Here is a 2,600-nt window from a genome sequence, read left to right on the forward strand (position 1 = left end):
AGAAAATGTTTGAGTGAGAGAGATGAAGGAGAAAGGGTTGAGAGGAATGAAGGAGGTGAGTAAGGGTTTGGGGTTTTCCTTTTTTAGTTTTGAGAATTAAAATTATTAAAATACCCTTAACCTTAAAACTTAGAATCCATTATATATAGGGATATTTTTGTCTACTGAAACCTGGTACACATTGCTAAAATGTACCAACTGAAAAACATGCGTACGCAATTTAGCAAACCCCATATATATATATGTTCGACTTTATTATTCATCTAAAACTGTTGTTAAATTATATATAATAAATTGATTAAATATTCAAAGTCAAATCAAAATTTATTTTTAGATGAATAGTAAAGTAAAACCTCTACTATACGTTATTTATTATATAATGATTAATAAATAACATTTAATGTTTAAAATTTAATTCTTATTATATGACATTTATTAGTGTTTATTATATATCTTGATGGAGACGAGAGACAAAGAAATTAGATAAGTGAGGAAGGTGAATTAAAGTTAGACAAGTGTTTCTGAATTTTTTAATTGGGATTACAATAAGGAATGAGAGAGATGAAAGAGAAAGGGTTGAGAGGAATGAGAGAGGTGAGTAAGGGTTTGGGGTGTTTCTTGTTTTTCCTTTTCTTTTTTTTTTTTTTTTTAGTTTTGAGAAAAAAAATATTTAAATACTCTTGACCTTAAACTTATAATCCATAATATATGAAGGTATTTTTATCTACTAGAACCCATTACACATTGCTAAAATGTAATAACTAAAAAAAGAACGTATGCGCGTTAGCAAACCCATATATAAATACTCTTGGTCAATTGTGTTTAATGTGTTTTGTTCTTGGTTGACTGTATGCTACCAATTTGACTGAACTGTTATAACTTTCATAATCCAATCGACTGAATTAGTAGCATATTCGACTTAGAATCTGTCTGTCTAACAGAAATCTATAAATAGGCTGAACACGATTCTGTTCAGGGACTTTTGATGATCAAACATTTTCATTTCTGTTTCAGATTGAATTCTCCTGTTGAGAGCTCCAAGAATTCTCCAAGAAGACGGTGGTGATCTTTTTTGAAGGAGATTCAAAGGGAGGCTGACTGCGCACACACTGATTGATCATAATTCTGCACAAGGAAGGTGCTTCTGGTTTGATCACATTGAGGCTTGGCATCCTTGAAGACTGTTGTGTTGATTTTGGCTTGGCAACCGTGAAGTCTGCTTGTTTTCGGACCTGTTAAGATTACAGGGGAATAGTTCACTTTGAGGATTGTTTAAAGTGGTTGACAGATTGCAGAAGAGGGGATATCTTATTGCAAGTCTTGCTATTGTTGTTGCCTATATTTTGGTTCAGGGTTAGAGAGAAGATTTATATTTTTGACGTGGAGGTCTTCTATAAATTCTTTGTTTTAAAAACCGCAACCATTATAGTGCATTTACTTCCTGGGTAGGAAGGACACTGGACGTAGGCATTGTTGGCTGAACCAGTATAAAACTCAATGTTTGATTTTCTCTATCCCTACAGTTTTACTTTGCAATCGACTTTAAGTTTTACGCAATCAACTACGTTTTTTCGCTGCTTACAAATTTTGATTACTTGCATTTTAAGAAAGTTTGAAAAGTTTCAAACTTTGATTTAAAGATTGCGAAAAGATTTTGTTTTTGATAAAACACCAATTCACCCCCCTTTTGGTTAAAAATGAAACCTACCTGTTTCCCAACAATTGGTACCAGAGCTGGTTTTTATAAGATATTTGAAAAATTAGTCGACTTTGTTTTTCTTTTATTCGACTATAAGCCTGGGGATGACTTCCTGTTTTCAAACTTTTGGTGAAGGTGCTTCAACAAACAGACCACCTCTGTTTGCTGGTGAAAATTATCCGTTTTGGAAAATTAGAATGCAAATCTTTCTTGAATCGCAAGATAAAAGAATTTTGGATGCCACTTTAAATGGTCCATTTGTGCCTACAAAAACTGTTGAAGAGAAAACTGTTTTGAAACCTTTTACTAAGTGGACTGCTGATGAAAATAGAAAAGCTCAGTATGATATTATAGCTAGGAATATTATTGCCTCTGCACTAACTATTGATGAATTTTTCAGGATATCTCAATGCAAATCCACAAAGGAAATGTGGGATGTCTTAGAGGTAACTGTTAAGTCCCTGGCAAGTGTACTAGATCGTTATCAAGTAATATAAACGAGCAAGTCCGAGTATCGTTTTCCCAAAGGACTCTTAGGCCTTAACTTTCATGTAACCTAATCGCGTAAGACTTGAGAAGAGAATAAATTTAGTGGTTATATGCAAAGAACAAAATTAAACACGCAATGCAGTTGATTCAATTGGTTTTGAGAAACTATGGATGAATGGTGTTGTTGGGGTTTACAATTTCATCTTATCCACTCTCATATATCTACTCTTCTAATTTACTTGACTTATTTATCTAATTGCCATGCAAACTTTCTAGTCTACCCTTAACCCAATCCCTTGGTGAAAAGAGCCTATTATTAATTACCGGCTTGCTATCCCTAGCCTCCCCTAGTAACCAATAATGCAATGCGATCAGAAGCAAATACAATTGATCGTCCTACCCCTATCCCTAG

The sequence above is a fragment of the Vigna radiata genome, chromosome 2 (genome assembly GCF_000741045.1).
Source record: "Vigna radiata var. radiata cultivar VC1973A chromosome 2, Vradiata_ver6, whole genome shotgun sequence".
In the NCBI taxonomy this organism is placed as follows: Eukaryota; Viridiplantae; Streptophyta; class Magnoliopsida; order Fabales; family Fabaceae; genus Vigna; species Vigna radiata.